Here is an 18,150-nt window from a genome sequence, read left to right as displayed (position 1 = left end):
AATATATGTTTGTATTTGAGCTCATAAATATGTCTAAAATATAATGTAATCAATGAGGAAAAACCGTTTGTATGTGAGAGAAAGAAAGCCAATGTCTAAAATCACACAGCAAATGTCAAAGTCAACTAAAATGAGGCTTATAAAATTCAACTTGAATAATTTCTTTCACTAGTACATGTTGTTTTTACTAGACTGCTAAGCTTAGAGATGATAAATCTAATGAAAAGCTTTGAAAAGTATTATTCCTTACCTGACATGGTCAGAGAAGAGGAAATACCGATGAAAGGTAGACGAGAAGAGGAGACAGTATGAGAGTAAGTCAGTAAACTGCAGCGGCTTAAGATCACAAGTGTCCAGTACAGATGACTGGTCAATGGTGATTGGTCATTGGTTACTGGTCACTTGCCAGGATGATTCAAATTTTTTACAAACAACCGCAAGGGAACCCCAAGGTTCTACCAGTTGGTAGTTGGTTTGGTGGGAGAATGATGTCATAAAGTAGGCAGTTGAAAGGTAGAGGCTAGCCAATCAGGAGGTCCGATTCCCAAGAAGAAGACCGGATTGGATAAGAGAGAGGGTTAGAATGAAGCAGGCTAGGGAGATGGAATCCTACAAAACAGTTATAACAGTTTCAAATTCCTCAGACTATTGTGTTAGAAAACTACTCCCATTATACTCAAGAGCTTACATATTTCTTTAATAAATCAAGAAAATTACTAAATAATCATTTTTATTGCACTGTTAAAGAAACAACATTCGGTATTCCTAGTATTTTTATATAACGTTTACATCCAGCGGGTAGGGCATTTGCCTTGCAGGAGGCCAACCCTGATTCCGATTCCTCTGCCCGGCAAGATACCCAGAATATCTTGCCCTCATAGCAAAAGCCTGGCAAGCTACCCATGACGTATTCAATAGGCCAAAACCAGTAACAACAAGTCTCACAATCTGTTGTAAGAAGTTACTGGTGCCCACTCAAGCAAATGGACGAACCACGGGAGGATAGTGCTACAGTGCTATGATTGAAAATAATGATGGCTTCTTTCAATATGACAACACTTACTATGACAAATTGTAGATGAATCGAGATGTGTTAAAATGTAAAAATAATGAGAAGAAATTGTAAATGCACAAGTATCTTATTTTACAAAACAAACAGTTGTTCTCAATCTAAAACTGTAGAATATAAAGAAAAACATATGCTCATTTGTGTGAAAATCTTACAATCTGAAAGAAAAGATAAAAAGTAAATTAAGTGATCAAAAAACAAGCAAAACAAACAACTAATGGCAATTAATATGATAGGCAAATGATGAATGTTTTTAATAAATTACTGCTGTGAAATAAATCAATATTTAGCTATTAAACTTGTATAGAAAAAATAACACAAGAGCAATTTTCAAGCTCACTAGTAAACAAAGAACACAAAATAAAATGACAAATTAAAATGTGTCCCCAAATTACAAACATTTAAAATTCAGGTAACATCTTTTCCTAGCAAAGATGCTAAAAATAGACCTTTTCAAGTTATTTTATTGAGAATTAAATCTGTATAATAGTACGGCAATATGTACTTGGGTTTAAGCAGTTTAATATTCTTTAAGTAAATTAGCTTTTGTGAGCGTATATGGAAATTCAGGGATCAAACCCATAACCTCACAAATGTGAGGCAAATATTTTACCACTGAGATATGTTTTTAACCATAGTTAGTGATTTTGGTTTTTTTTCTATAGTGTGAGGAATAGAACCCAAAATTTCATACTTGCAAGCCAAGTGCTTTAGCCCTGAGCTACATACCCAGTCATAAGTAAGTTAGCTTTTTTTTGTCTTTTTGGGTCACACCTCGCGATGCACAGGGATTACTCCTGGCTGTACACTCAGGAATTACCCCTTGCGTTGCTCAGGGAAGCATATGGTATGCTGGGAATTGAACCCAGGTCGGCCGCTTGCAAGATAAACATCCTACCAGCTGTGCTATCGCTCGAGCCCTAGTAAGTTAGCTTTTAATATCAGATCTTAAGTAAACAATCAGAAAAGTAGACAAATAGATATATATGTTCACAACAATATCATCTTAGCAATAAAACATTGCAATTATAAAAAACTCAATAAAATGTTATAGTATCTGAGATTTATTTTTCAAAGATTATACTTGTATATATACAAATATAAATACATAATTGAAAGACTCCAAAGAAATGTACCTTCATTTTACTTGTATGTTTATTGTGGTTCTATTTTCTCCTTAATATAGTTATCCCATGAACAATACAAATTTGGACCTCTATATGATTTTTTGTCAATAATTATATTTTGAAACTTTTTTGGAGGTTGGTATTGATGTAAAATAATTAAAAACGATCAATATATCCTAGAAATACAAAAAATCTAAGACAAAGTATGCCATGCATGTATAAAATATATGCAGATAATTTATTTGATTGGCCCACCGGAATTAGTAGAGGGGTTAAAGCACTTACCATCTACACAGTCAACTGAACTTAATGGCTGGCATCACCAGGAATGACACTTGAGCACAGAGTCAGAAGTCCCAAGCACCACATACTATGGCCCAAATACCCCACAAAAACAGAAATACAATTTATCACTTATTACAATAAAATACAAATTCATTATAAAGTCCATTATAAAATCCATTATAATTTTTTTAAAATGTATCAAAATTTACAGACTTACAGGCCACAAATAGCATTACGTGCAAACAATGTGAGTAAATATTATTAAAAAACCATCTTCTTGGTCAACAGCAGACTATCTCTTAAATTTGGGGGTTTTCAAATGTTATATAGCAGTTGGCACCCTTAACCTCTATGTTACTCAAGAAACAGTTATATGTTTTTCTTTTCTTTTCTTCCTTTTTTGTGGGAGGGTAGCACACCCAGATGTGCTCTGGGCTCACTTCTAACTCTATCCAGAGATCACTCCTGGCAGGGACAGGGATCTGGGGACTAAGCTCAGGTTAGCTGCATACAAGGTAAACACCCTCTACATACTGCACTAGCTCTTTGGCCTATATGTTTCTTTTTAATAATGACATGTTAATAAAACATTTTTAATAATTAAAACAATTTGCAATTTGTGTTTGAAGAAGGCAAAGAATACATGTTGTAAGTGACCATATAAAAGAAAGAAAATTAAAGTAAATTCCTTGGTAAGTTCTGGTAGTCTTTGAACCATGTTGCCCATGGGGTAATCAGCTAGCTAAGTCTTCCTTAACTTGGATGTTCCTTGTTCACATCCCTGATATCACTCCTATCCTCCACAGATCCCATTCCCAGTAAATCGTGTGATCACCAGATCTTGTGGTTTCAAGCTTTGTTTTCAGAGGAACCCAAATTTCATGTCCTTCCTTTTGAACTTATTGTTTCTTTTCCCATCATTTCAGACTTTTCTCCCAGCACTTTTTCCTCACTGAATACAACTTTCCTTCAAGGGAGTTGAAGCTTGTTAGTTTTGAGAGTTGACTGGGATCATTTTCCTCTAGCCATACATGAAAAGTAGGAAAACACTTTTCAAGTTTTTCTGTTCACAGCCATTAAACTACCCTTTCCTGGGAAAATTGATTAGCAGTTTAGACTCACGTCTGTCAGAAACTGCATTTGTTTTTCTCCATTTCCACCAAAGTAGTTACTGGTACCAAGCAGACTTAGTGAAATATATTTTCCTGTTAACCCACTTGCACTTGGGATACATTTGAACACATTTCACCTGGCATTTATGAAAGGTGGTTATCCAGTTTGCTTTTCTGGTGGCATTCTGTTTCTCACTATTCCTCTCCACAGCTAAGTGATGTGAAAATACCATCTTTAGTAAATGGTATGATTGAAAGCTCCAGAAAGAATGCCAGCCCTTTCAGCTCTCTCGGTCTTATATGTAACCCCTTCTTTGGAACCTATCTTATTTTCGTAATTTTGTTTTGCTTATCATTTACGAAAAACATGTTAAAGTATTTAGAAAACATCTACCAAATCTCCCATGCTGATGACCAGCTGTCCAGTTCCCTACCCTTCCCGGTTTCCTTCCCATCCATCCATCACCCCATTAACTCTCCTAGGACCATCTCTTTCCGCCACCAACTTCCAGGCTCAAGGTCAAGGGGTACCAACCCCAAGATTCTACCAGTTGGTGGTTGGCTGGGTGCGAGAATGATGTCATATATTAGGCAGTTGAAAGGTAGAGGCTAGCCAATCAGGAGATCAGATTCCCAAGAAGAAGACTGGATTGGATAGAGAGAGAGGTAGAATGAAGCAGGCTAGGGAGATGGAATCATACAGGACAGTTATAACAGTTTCACCTTCCTCAGACTCTTACGTTAGAAAAATACTCCCATTATACTCAAGAGCTTACACATTTCATTAACAAATGAAGAAAATTACTAAATAATCATTTATATTGCACTGTTCACCAACATCATTAAGTCTTATTATTAGTATATTTTATATAACTTTTGCAGCACAGTGGGTAGGGCATTTGCCTTGCAGGAGGCCAACCCAAAGTTTCATACACGCAAGCCAAGTGCTTTAGCCCTGAGCCACAAAATCAGTCATCGGTAAGTTAGCTGTTAACTACTGATCTTAAATAAACAATCAGAAAATTAGACAAATAGATAAAAATGTTCACATCAATATAGACTGAGCAGTAAATCATTACAATTATGAAAAACACCAAAATTTTATTGTCACTGAAATTTATTTTTTAAAAATCATGCTTGCATATGGACTAATGTAAATACATAATTGAAAGACTATTGTAAAATCCATTATAAATTTTTAAATGTATCAAATTTACAGGTTTACAGACCACACTATCTTCGTTGTCTACGCACCAACATCTCATTATGATGAAAGAGAAATCGAGAAGTTCTACATGGAGCTAGAGGAGTTCTATAAAGAAGACCACACCTTCTACAAGAACATTGTGGGTGATTTTAATGCCAAGATAGGACTGAGAAGATCAGCTGAAGAACTTCACATCGGGACCCATGGCCTAGAATGGAACAAACAGGGTGAGAGACTGTCTGAGTTCATCATGTTGACCAAGACCATTCATGGTAACTCACAGTTCCAGAAGGCAGAATCTAAATGATGGACATGGGAGTCTCCCGGTGGACGATTCCACAACGAAATAGACCACATCATATTCAATCAATGGTTTTGCCTGACTGAAGTTGCTGTTGTCCCAAAATTTCGAACGGGATCGGATCACCGTCTCCTTCGTGCAAAATTCTACTTCACAGAGCGGGGAGAAAGGGCTGCAAAGTTAAAAAGAGAACTCCCAGAATGACCACCAACTGGGAACTCTTTGGTACTATTGCGGCAACATGGGAAGATGCCATTGTTGACAACATTGACGAAGAATACAATCCACTGGTTCAGCACCTCCATGAATGTGCGAGGAACGCCAAGAGAGAAAGCCACAAAAAATCGCCTATCTTCGAAAACTCTTGAGCTAATTCGCCAGCATGGTTTGGCGCATGCCTCAGGCAACCACAAGCTAATGTCCAAGCTCGCAAAGCAGTGCAGAGATGCGAACAAGGAAGACCTCAAAGAGAGAAGAGCAGAAGTACCGGTAGATGCGGCAGAAGCCGGGAAAAGTATTCGTAATGCCCGACTGTCCTTCGCCAACTATAAGACCAAGATGACTGCCCTCCGACGTCCTGATGGATCAAACAAATCCTCCAGAATGGCAATGTAGAAGATTATCCATGACTTCTACTCAAATCTCTTCCATAGCCATGTCCACTTGCTGACATACCAAATTCCACAGGATGGATGTGTTGTTCCCAACGTTCTCCCTTCCGAAATCCGACACGCCATTTTGTTGGTAAAGAAACAAACAGCACCTGGCCCAGACAAGGTCAGACCTGAACACCTGAAGAACCTGCCATCAGTACTCATCAATACACTGGCTTGGCTCTTCACTCGCTACCTGTCTGAATGCAAGGGTCCGTCCCAATGGAAAACCAGCAGGACCGTACTACTGTTCAAGAAGGGAGACATCCATGACATTGGCAACTATCGCCAGATCTGCCTATTGTCTGTCATCTCCAAGTTGTTCACTCGAGTCATCCTAAATAGGATTGGCAGAACACTAGATGAAGGACAACCATACGAGCAAGCAGGGTTCCGCAAAGGATTTAGCACCATCGACCATATCCACACGATAACCAAGCTCATTGAGGTTTCTCGGGAGTTCAAGATGCCGTTCTGTTTAACGTTCATTGATTTAAAATGGCTTTTGATTCTGTTGAGACGGAAGCAGTCATTGAAGCCCTAGCCAATCAGGGCATTCAAGCCCAATACATCAGGATCCTCCGTGAGCGGTATTGCGGATTCACTACCAGGATCTCACCATTCTACAAAGAAGTAATCCTTGATGTCAAGAGAGGGGTGCGGCAGGGTGATACCATTTCATCGAAACTCTTCAGTGCCACCCTTGAGAACATCATGCGACGACTGGAATGGGAAGGAATGGGAGCGAAGGTAGATGGTCGATAATTTGTATTTTAAAAAACCACCTTCTTGGCCAATAGCAGACTATCTCTTAAATTTGATGATTTTCAAAAGTTATATAGGAGTTAGCACTCTTATTCTCTATGTTACTCAAGAATCATTTATATGTTTTTCTTTTCTTCCTTTTTTGTGGGGAGGGGAGTGCACCTAGATGTGCTCCGGGCTCACTTCCCACTCTGTATCCAGAGATCACTCCTGGCAGGCTCAGGGTTCTGGGGACTGAGCTCAGGTTAGCTGCATACAAGGTATACACCCTCTACATACTGCAATAGCTGTTTGGACTATATGTTTGTTTTTTAAAATGACATTTTAATAATACATTTTTAATAATTTTAAAAACATTTCAATAAAACATTAATTAAAATGATTAATGCAGGCAAATACTGTTTTAATTATTAAAGTAAATTTAAAACTTAGAATCATACTTGGCAAAGCATAGAAACACAGCAAAAAGTAGATCGTATATATCTTATTTGAAAATTTGTAACTGTAACACTTTGTCATTTTCCATTTCGAAGGATGAGATTAATCCATACAGTAGATTTGCTCACTCACAATGCTACATTCTCTCCTGGATGCTTATTTAAAAATACTTGCCAATGTTCCTGTTTCCAAATGTTTTGAGTACTACAGTCCTGTTTGCTATTGTTAGACCTTTCTCTTGTTTTATTTTGTTTTGTTTTGTTTTATTAAAACAACATGAGTTATAGTTGTGGACTTAAAAGTTGTGTGCTTGGGTTTCAGTTATACAATGATTGAGTACCCACCACAACACCAGAGCCCATTCTTCACCCTTACCATTCCCAGTATCCCTCACACCCCCTATCCCCCATCCTGCCCTGCCTTTGCGGCAGGGCACTCCCTTTTCTTCTATCTCTCCTTTTTGGTGCTATAATCTATAGGAGAGGCTTAGGGTGGCAATCATGTTCTGTCTATAGACTGCTGTCAGCATGCATCTCCCATTCTGGGTGGATCTTCTCAACGACCTTTTTTTGGTGCTCCCTTCTCTATCTGAGCTGCCTTTACCCCTAGAGTGTGAGGCTGGTACCTAAGCCATGGAGTGAAGAACCTGGTATTTATCACAGCTGTTCTTGGTGTTATTCTCTTAGTTTGCTACTTTATGTTATCCAGTTGAATGCAGTCTTTCTATATGTGTCCCTCTCTGACTCATTTCACTTAGCATAATATTTTCCATACAGTACCACTTGTAAGTAAATTTCATGACTTCATTTTTTTCTAACTGCTACATAGTACTCCACTGTGTAGATGTACCAACGTTTCTGTAACCAGTCATCTATTCTCAGGCAATCGGGTTTTTTTCCATATTCTAGCTATTGTAAATAGTACTGCAATGAAAAAATAAGTGCAGGGGTCACTTCGACTATACTTTTTTGCTTCTCCGAGGTATATTCTCAGGAGTGGTATTGCTGGGTCAAATGGGAGCTCAAATTCTAATTTTGTGAGAATCATCTCTACTGTTTTCCGAAAGGGTTGAGCCAGTCAGCATTACCACCAGCAGTGAAGGAGGGTCCCTTTGTCGCCACATCATGCCAACAAAGGTTGCCTTTGTTTTTTTGAATGTGGGCCAGTGTCTGTGGTGTGAAATGATATCTCATTGTTGTTTTGATCAGCATCTCCCTGATGATTAAAGATGTAGAGCATTTTCTCATGTGCCTTTTAGCCATTCGAATTTCTTCGTTGATTAATTCTCTGTTGATTTCGTTGCCCCACTTTTTGTTGGGGTTGGATGTTTTCTTCTTGTGGAGTTCAATCAGTACTTTGTATATATATGATATCAACCCCTTCTCAGATGTGTATTTGGAGAATATCCTTCCTCATTCTGTAGACTCTCTCTGTATTTTAGTCATTGTTTCTTTTGAGGTGCAGAAGCTTCTTAGTTTAAGATATTCCCACTTGCTTGGCCAGTGACGTGACATCCTTGAAGATACCATTAGCTTCAATGTCATGGAGGGTTTTGCCAACTTTGTCTTCAAAGTACCTTATGGGTTCCGATCTGATGTTTAGGTCTTTGATCCATTTTCATCTTACTTTTGTACATTGTGTTAGGCAGAGATCGAAGCCCAGTAGTTTGCATGTAGTCATCCAGTTTTGCCAGCACCATTTGTTGAAAAGACTTTCCTTACTCCACTTCGCATTTCTTGCCCCTTTTTCAAAGATTAGATGGTCATATGTTTGAGGGGAGATGTCAGTATATTCAACCCCGTTCCATAGCTCTGCAGCTCTACCTTTGTTCCAGTATCATGCTGTTTTAATTATTACTACTTTTAGTAAAGTTTGCGGTTCGGGAGGTTAATTCCTCCCATTTTCTTTTAACCAAGAATTGCTTTAGCTCTTCGTGGGGGGCTTATTGTTCCATATAAATTTCAGCAGAGTTTGCTCCAATTCTTTGAAGAATGTCATGCATAACCTAATAGGGATCGCATTGAATTTGTACAGTGCTTTTGGATGTATTGCCATTTTGACAATATAAATTCTCCAGATCCATGAACAGGGGATATTTTTCCATTTCCTCGCTTCCTCTTTTATTTCAAGAAGCAGCGTTTTGTAGTTTTCTTTGTACAGTTCCTCTACTTCATTAGTTAAACTAATTCCTATGTAGTTGATTTTCTGGCACACAATTGTGAATGTGATTGTTTTCATCTTGTCATTTTCTTCTCTCTCAGTATTTGTGTATAGTAAAGCCATGGACTTTTAGGTATTTATTTTATACCTGTAAATTTACTCTCGAGTCTATCATTTCTAGGAGTTTCTTGGTAGAGTTTTTAGGGTTCTTTAAGTATAGTATCATATCATTTGCGAATAGTGAGAGCTTGATTTCTTCCTTTCCCATTTGGATGGCCTTAATCTCTTTTGCTTGCCTAATTGCTATTGCTAGTATTTCCAGTACTATGTTCAACAGCAGTTGAGAGAGTCGGAATCCTTATCTCGATGCTGATCTTAGGGTGAACGCTCTCAGATTTTCCCCATTGAGGATGATGCTTGCTGTATGCTTGTGGTAGCTGGCTTTAACTATACTGGGGTAAGTCCCCTCTATCCCCAATTTGGCGAGGGTTTTCATCATAAACGGATGCTGGATCTTCTCAATTGCTTTCTCTACATCTATTGATATGATCATATGATTTTTATCTTTTGTTGATATGATGGATTATGTTGATTGATTTCCGAATGTTAAACCATCCTTGCATCCCCGGGATGAATCCCACTTGGTCATGGTGTATGATCTTTTTGATGAGCTGTTGAGTTCTCTTTGCTAGTATTTTGTTCAGAATCTTCTCCTCCGTGTTCATCAGTGATATCGGCCTGTAGTTTTCTTCTCTCGTGGTGTCTTTGTTTCCATTTGGTATTAGAGAGATATGGGATTCATAGAAACTGTTTGGGAGAGTTTCTGTTTTTTCAATTTCCTGGAAAAGTTTGAGAAGGACGGGCAGTAGATCCTCTTTAAATGTTTGGAAAAATTCGGTAGTGAATCTATCTGGACCTGGGCTTTTGTTTTTGGGAAGGATTTTGATTACTGTTTCAATTTCATTTTTATGACTAGGTCTATTCAGGTATTTTATATCCTCTTGACTCATTTTTGGGAGATTATAGGAATCCAGGAATTTATCCATTTCTTCTAACTTCTCTTTTTTCTTGGCATACAGACTTTCAAAGTAGTCTCTGATGATCTTTTGAATTTCTTTGGTTTCCATTGTGATATCTCCATTTTTATTTCTGATTCGGTTTATTAGTTTTCTCTCTCTCTGTTTCTTTGTGAGTGTTGCTAGTGGTTTATCTATCTTGTTTATTTTCTCAAAGAACCAGCCCTTGGTTTCATTGATCTTTCGGATTGTTTCTTAGGTTTCCATGTCGTTGATTTCTGCTCTAAGTTTTATGATCTCTTTCCTTCTGCCCGATGTAGGCTCCTTTTCTTGATCCTTTTATAAGAACTTGAGCTGTGAAATAAGTTGCTTAAGTGCATCTTTTCTTCCATCCGTAGATATGCTTGCAGAGCTATGAATTTTCCCCTTAATAGGGGTTTAGCTGCATCCCATAAGCTCTGGTAGTTCGTGTCTTCGTTCTTATTTGTTTCCAGGTATCATTTGATTTCTTCCTTGACGTCCTTCCTGACCCACACATTGTTCAGCAGTGACTTGTTTAGTTTCCAGGTGTTCGATTTGGTTGTCCGTGTCTGTGTGTGATTCACATCTATCCTCAGTGCATCATGGTCTGAAAAGATTGTTGATACTCTTTCTATCTTCCTGATTCTATTGAGGTATGTTTTGTGGCCTAGCACATAGTCGATTTTGGAAAATGTTCCATGCGCACTGGAGAAGAATGTGTATTCTTTCTTTGGGGCGTGTAAAGCCCTGTATAGGTCTATAAGTCCTTTCTCTTCTATTTCTTCATTCAAAGCCAATGTTTCCTTGCTGAGTTTTGTTCTTCTTGATCTATCCAGAGGTGATAAGGTGATGTTGAAGTCTCCATCTACTATTGTGTTGCTAGCACTGTCCTCTTTAAAATCTGTTAGCAGTTGTTTTAAGTATCTAGCTGCTCCTTCATTAGGTACTTATACATTTAAGAGTATGATTTCTTCCTGTTGTATGTATCCCTTGATGAAGAGAAAGTGGCCTTCGCTGTCCCTTCTAATCTTTTTCAGCCTGACATTAATGTTGTCGGATACTAGTGTGGCCATCCCAGCTTTTGTGAAGGAGCTGTTTGCTTGCATGATTGTTTTCCATCCTTTCACTTTGAGTCTGTGTTTGCTCTGATTGTTCAGATGAGTTTCTTGTAGAACGCAGAATGCTGGTTTCAGTTTCTGGATCCATTTTGCCACTCTGTGTCTCTTAGTAGGTGCATTTAGACATTGACATTAAGGGAGAGTATTTTCATAGGGTTTTGTGCCATCTTCCTGTAGGAGTTGTTTGTGTTTACACGTGTTTTTCTTCTTTTCTTACAGGAGCCCCTTTAGTTCTTCTTTTAGATTTGGTTTTGAGTGTATGAAGTTGCTGAGTTTGTGTTTATCTAAAAAGTGGTGTATCGTTCCATCGAATTTGAGTGAGAGTTTTGCTGGATAGAGTATTCTCGGTGAGGCGTTCATTTCTTTGAATTTTTTCACTATATACAACCATTGCCTTCGGTTTTGAGGGTTTCCACTGATAGGTCTGCTGTGAATCTAAGGGGTTCTCCTTTGTATGTAATTTCCTTCTTTGACCTTGCTGCTTGTAATATTGTGTCTCTGTCCACAGCATCCATCGTTCTGACTATGATATGCTTGGAGTGTTTTTTCTGGGGTCTCCTTAAGCTGGTACCCTTCTGGCTCCTTGGATCTGGATGTCGGCTTTCCTTAACTCTGGGAACTTTTCAGCAATGGTTTCTTTTACTCTAGCTTTTTCATTGGGGTTGTTTCCCTGTCCTTTTGGTACTCCAATGATTCTAATGTTGTTCCTCTTGGCGTCATCCCCTTGGTCTCTGATTCTCCTTAGAGCCATTTTGAGGTCTTTTGCTATTGCTTGTTCTTCCCAGTGGGATTTCTGTTGCTCACCTTCAAGCTCGCTGATCCTAACTTCAGCTGCACTTATCCTATTGCTATGGGCACTTACTAACTTTTTAATTTCATCCACTGAATCCTTTATTTGTGAATCTTCTTTTTGTAGCTTTTTAAAATTCTGTTCTCTTTTCTTCCTGTATTTTCTTGGCTCTCTTTTCTATTGTTTTTTTCATTTCTTCTTTTAGTCTTTGGATATCTCTTCCATTGACTCTTTGAGTAGGTCCTTGAACACCTTCTGCATTTTATCCTGGAATTCTTTATCAAAGAGAGTGCAATTGTGGAAAACCTCGGTTGAGGATTCGGGATTCTTTTCTTCATATTCTCCTTGTGGTGGAGATTTGCGCTTTGGAGGAGGTACTTTTTAGTTTTGAGCTTGTACAGCACATTTCATACAGGTCTTTTGTTATAAATGGAGTAGGCGAGTGGGATGTTGTTGTATTCTAGTAGAGGTGGTCAGAAATTTTTAGTCGGTATTAGGCGACAAAGTGAGAGATGAAAGTCCTGAGAGCCCAGATTGGGAAATATAACTGGGGCTGGACACCCAGGAGAAGGCCACGCCCACTTCTGGGAGGAAACGCTCCCTATATGGTGGTCACGCCCCTGGCCCATCCCAGGGTCACTCCCACCCAGGATCCTGGAATGTAGGAGGAGCAATGAAAAATCCCATGGAGCTGCCTCAGGTGTCCCCTGCTGGAGGGTGTCCAGTTCTGCAGGAAAAGGTGAGGGGCTGGGGGTGAGGAGTGGAGGAGTGGTGAACCTGGCTTGTGCTCCCTCTACCCACCTGGAGGGGAGGGCTGATTAGGTGATGGATAGTCCAAAGGAGCTGCTGCAGGTGTTGTCCGCAGATGTACCCCTGTGGAGGGTGTCGAGTTCAGCGGGAAAAGGCACGGGGCTCTTGTTTTATTTTTACTTTATGTTCCAATCTTAATGGTATCACCAGCTACTCAGTCAACCTAGCTAAACCCTAAAGTCTCTTCCACTTTCTCCTGCACAAGTCTCTGCTTTCTGACAAAAGGGAGGACCTCAGAATGATGACATAAATCTAATACCCAGGGCTGCAGGAGATAGTGTAGTGCTTATGGAACTTGTCTCACATGCACTCAATTTGACTCCCAGCACCACCTGATTGCCAGAGTATCAAAGGCTGTATAGCCTCAGAGGACCCCAAGCACCATGGCCACGTTTTCTGAAAATTGTCTGTGGGGCCCCGACACCTCCTGAGCATTGCTTTAGAGACTCTCCCAGCAACCAAAAAACATGTAGTGCCCCAGAAACATGTACTTGTCTTAATTAGGGAGCCTCACTTGAGGTGAGGTTCACAAGGAAATATTGCATGAAAACATAAATCAAAGAGCAGGGGAGACAGTGTAAATCATGTGAGTACAGATCATATATTTGGTGAAATGTGTTAAGATTCAGATGCCCTAGTCTTCGCACCAGGGATATTCCTTCAAAAATGCCCCAATATACTGGAAAGGTTCTAGAACATTAGATGACTGAAACTCAGTTATGAGCAGCTTTGTAACTTTGTATCTCTTGGTAATTCTAATCGTTAAAGTATATTTTAAATACACCCATCAAAGTTACCTTTTTACCACTAAATGGGAAAGATACTTTCTAATACTTATCCTCACCAAAATCTCAACAGAGTGTGACACTTGCCAGGAAATGTCCTCCCTTGCATTTTTCTCATGATACTTATTAGTACTTCACTCTTCTGTTTCTTCCCTTTACTCATGCCAAATCTTCCCATCTCCCTTGCAAGCTCCTGAAACATTATCCATTCAACATTGATGCACTTTGCCACTGCTCCTCTTGACGTCTTGTCCATGAGCTGATTCTAAAACATAACATAGCTGAAATTACAGTATTCATGCCAAAGACAGTCATTGATATATCTTTGGGTTTAGCTTTCTACAAGCTATTGGCACACAGGTGAGTAACATTTATTTTCCTACAGAGAACAGAAAAATAGATATGCTGGGTTTTAAAGTTTCATCAGTATTCTGAGGTACAAATGAAGGATACATATTTTTAATGTTTTATCCAATATCTGTGAGATAGACCATTGCAAATCTATTCATAATTTTCTTCCAGTCATACAACGATCCAACATCAGTCCCTCCTCTAGTGTACATTTCCCAAAACCAATATTCCTGGTTCCCTAAAACCATCCCCCAACAACCTACCCCAACCCCCAGTGTGTCTCTATAGCAGGCTTTTTAATTCTTTCTCTCTGTCTCCTTTTTATTTTGTGCATTAAGGGTCTCGTACAGGTACTAAGAGGTCATCATGTTTGTTCAAGGAATTTAGCATTTTTATCAGGAAGGTAAGCCTGGAGTAGCTTTGAGGTATGGAAATGACTGCTGAGGCTTCCGTAAGTACAGGGCAGTGGGGGAGGGATGCCCATCCTGCCCAGAGAAAGCCTGGAGATTTCAGTCACAAAACCCGCATATCCGAATTTTCAGCTGTTATATTTCAGTGAGAGCCATCCTGAGACGATGGAAACCAGAGGAGAGCATGGTGGCGATTTTGGATTGTGGGAGCTAGTGGCTGCACTGGGTTCTGGTTGGGTGGGCACCAAACTAACCTGCCTCCCTCTGATTTACCCTAGTGTCTTCAGCCTTTTGCAGGTCCAAGGTTAACTGTGGCTGTTGATATCTTCCAGATATGTCTATGGGTCTCTGAAACAAGACCAATGCATTAGCTTGTATAGCTGAGCCTGGGGTGGTTTGTTAACATGGCTCCCACATATCTTTCGGGAATTTAATTTCTCGGGAAACGTAGTCCTGAGTTGTTGGGAGCCAGCCAGAGGCACAGTGGCCATTTGAGGTTATCGGGAAGCATGAAGACACCATCAGACTGTTGATGCACTCACCTGAGGGTACAGGTTGACTTCCTGCAGGCACTGCACAACCAGACTACAAACATTCATTGAATGAATTAACGAATAATCAACATTTTCAAAATGTGTCTCTTTATTGCATTTTAGAAGGGTAACTTCTAACAGGAAAATAATCTTCATGGTATAATCAAGACCTACAATTTATTCTTAATATATTTAATAAAAGCTACACATTTTGAAATTTATACAAAGAAATTCTTTTAAATTATCTGTCTTTATAATTTACTTGTAAATTACTAAGATATCACTGTTTCTTCCACCGTTCTTAGCATAGAAATTTACAGACAGAATGTGCTAAGTAAAAATTCATTTTGGCACTTCTCTTCAATGTAGTACTGGAAGTACTTGGAAGAGAAAATAGATAAGAAAAAAATATTAAGGGTTTTTCATGTATGAAATTTAGAAATAATCTCTCACTATTCACAGAAGATATCATACTATATTCAGGGAATACTAAAATCTCTACGAAAATCTCCCAGAGACAATAGACATTTATAGTAAAATTGCAGGCTATAAACTCAATACCCAAAAGTCTATGGCTTTTTTATATGCAAGTAATGAGAGAGAAGAAAATGACATGAAAAAGCAATCCCATTCACAATCGTGCCGGAGAAAATCAAGAACCTTGGAATCAGCTTAACTAAAGAGGTAAAGGACCTATACATCAGGAAATTAAAAAAGACAGGAGGAAATGGAAACATATATACTGCATATGGAATGGGAGATTTAACATTGTCAAAATGGCAATTCTCCACGAAGCATTGTAAAAATTCAACTTGATCCTTATAAAGATACCCATGACATTCTTCAAAGAAATTGATCAAGCACTCCTGAAATTCACATGGAACAACAAACGCACACGAATAGCTAAAGCAATTCTTGGGGAAAAGACAATGGAGGCATCACCTTCCCCAACCTCAAATTCTACTACAAACGATAATAATGAGAACAGCATGGTACTGGAACAAAGGCAGAGCTGCAGACCAATGGAAAAGGATTGAATATACTGACACACACCCTCAAATATATAATCATCTAATCTTTGATAAGGGAGCAAGAAATGTGAAGTGGATCAAGAGAGTCCTTCTGAACAAACGGTGCAGAAAAAACTTGACAGATACATGCAAAAAAAAAAAATGGCTCAGACCTCTACCTAACACCATGCACAAAAGTCAGATAAAAATGTTTCAAAGGCCTCAACATCAGACCAGAATCCCTCAGGCTCATTGATGACAAGGTCGGCAAATCCCTCCACAACATTGAAGCTAAAGGTATCTTCAAATATAACACGCCACTTGCCAAGCAACTGGAAACAGAGATAAACAAAGGGAACTATCTTAAATTAAGCAGCTTCTATACCTCAAAAGAAACAGTGACCAGAAACAAAGACTCCGCCATGCGGGCAAAATACTCACAGAAGCCTACCAGGTTCTCTGAGAGTGAGAACTGGACTATCAGAGTTGCTGTCTTCTAAATAAGATCCAGTCTCTGGATGTTGGCCATTGATGGCATTACATGGATCCAGGAGCAGTTCGTGGTTGTAGCACTTAATTATTAGAAGATGGGGGATTTGGAAGGAGGGGGCACAGTCTTGATCTGAGCAGCCATGGAGTTCTCATCCCCCGGTCCCGCACATCTGGGTTCCTCTTCCAGTTCCTTCATGCAAGAGGCTCCTTCAAGCTTGGGAAGGGTGGTCTTAAGCGTAGCTATGGCTGGTTGCAGAGGTCTTCAGCTGCCGGGGCTCTAATCAGGGCGGTGAGGGAAACTCACCCCCGGCACCTCCAAGGGGCCTCGGTGACGAAAGCCAGGTTCGAGGTCAGGACACTGTCGTTTTATACATATTTGGAATTAATTTTAGATCGAAAAGTACACATCATTCAAAATACTTATGTGCTTAGCAATAAATTACTACACACTTGTTCAATCACCTCAGAGACCCCACTCTGCTCAGAGAACTAGATTTTTAATTACAGGTCTGTTTTGCCCATGTGTCATGACTGACAATCACTATCAGTAGATATGAAACTCACTACACACAAAGATGCACACAGGTTACTTTGAGTCATCTATGTTGTTAATATGAGTTGGCCATTAAACTTCACTGAGACCCTTTGTTCTGTCCTTTATAGGAGTCTCATGAGTCTCACCTTCCGTTCAAGTTGAACTTGTAATAAGGTGGAATGAAATCATCAATATGATCGTCACCTCATCCTTCAGGAGAAAAATCCTACATACATTCAAGGTGGTCAAAGTGCAGACAACACCATTCACCTTTTCCTGGAGGTGTACACAGGACTGAGGTGAGAACAGCAAAAGGCTCTATTTTAATGTCCTTAATGAAGGATTCAGGGAACAACATTAAACAAACTCATATACCATCTTCCAAAAGAATTATTTTATAAAACTGATGCCTAGGGTATGGTAAACGATAATATAGTAAAAACCATATTTTTATTTCTGGGACATTAAAATTCTAAATCTATTTATTATTCATGCTGCTTTGAAATACATTCCTTGATTAGGAATCATTGTCTGCCATAGGAGTGAGGAAGGACAACACTCAAAGTAATAAGAAGCGAAAAATATGGAAAAATTTACTCCTACTAGGTTTGGTAACACATATACTAAAATTGAAATGATACAATGATGAGCATGGTCCTTGCACAGAGATAACATGCAAACTTGTAAAGCATTCCATATTTTTGTTGCAAGAAGAATTAACAAGTATACTTTAAGCTAAGACAATCCCCACAAGTACAAAAATTATACATAAAGAGAGCACAAATCCCCAAAACAACAATCTCTCTCAATGTCAATGGATGAAATGTGCCAATTCAGAGGCACAGAATAGGAAGATGAATTAGAAAATTGAACCCAACATTCTGCTGCCTGCAAGAAACATGTCTGAACAATCAAAGTACCCATGGGCTAAAAGTAAAAGGCTGGGAAACAAGTTTTCAAGAAAATATCACCTCCGCAAAGCTGGAGTGGCCATACTAGTATCAGACCACATGGACTTCAAGCTAAAGGTTATCAGAGACAGTGAATGTCATTTCTTAATGATCATGGGATATGTACATCAGAAAGAACTCACCTTCCTCAATGTATATGATCCTAATGACAGACCAGCAAAATACTTTAAAACAACTTCTAATAGACTTAT

General features: G+C 39.1%; 1 pseudogene; it reads left to right on the top strand.

The window, feature by feature from the left end:
• The first annotated feature begins 17,594 nt into the window (after positions 1–17,594).
• Positions 17,595–17,691, top strand: LOC130037059 (uncharacterized; annotated as a pseudogene).
• Positions 17,692–18,150: the final 459 nt, after the last annotated feature.

This window comes from Sorex fumeus, unplaced genomic scaffold (assembly GCF_029834395.1).
Source record: "Sorex fumeus unplaced genomic scaffold, SorFum_2.1 ptg000070l, whole genome shotgun sequence".
Lineage (NCBI taxonomy): Eukaryota > Metazoa > Chordata > Mammalia > Eulipotyphla > Soricidae > Sorex > Sorex fumeus.
The sequence above is the reverse complement of the archived record's forward strand: the minus strand, read 5'-3'. Positions and strand labels throughout refer to the sequence as shown.